The 343-nt window shown below is 37.6% G+C and overlaps 1 protein-coding gene across 1 annotated transcript in view; it reads right to left on the bottom strand.

The window, feature by feature from the left end:
• The window catches only part of LOC107550205 (talin-2-like), an 85,338-nt gene that overhangs the window by 36,424 nt on the left and 48,571 nt on the right, over positions 1 to 343 (bottom strand). The window lies entirely within an intron of this gene.

The following is a 343-nucleotide window of genomic DNA, read 5'->3' on the forward strand; positions in this document are numbered from 1 at the left end:
TTGCTATTGCTAGCCTCTCCGAAATCGCCTACCCTACCTTTAATTATCAACACTGGTCATCCACTTTTGCACAGTCTTGCATCATATCTGTACATTATAAATTAGCAACACATTCATTTTTTACCTTATTTTTACATTTAAAGATCCAACTTCAATAAACTGTATTGCAAAATGAGGGACATTTTTGAAACACCCAGGCCAAATGTCTTGTTCCATATAAAGCTTTAAGCCTCGGTGCTTGGTTGACCCAGAATGCCCCTGCTGTTCCAACAAATGAGTGTGGAAAGAAAATAAGGCACCATATGGGATCTGGCCTTTACTTATAGAACAGAAAGCAAAAAAA

The sequence above is a fragment of the Sinocyclocheilus grahami genome, unplaced genomic scaffold (assembly GCF_001515645.1).
Source record: "Sinocyclocheilus grahami isolate Dianchi unplaced genomic scaffold, SAMN03320097.WGS_v1.1 scaffold392.1, whole genome shotgun sequence".
Lineage (NCBI taxonomy): Eukaryota > Metazoa > Chordata > Actinopteri > Cypriniformes > Cyprinidae > Sinocyclocheilus > Sinocyclocheilus grahami.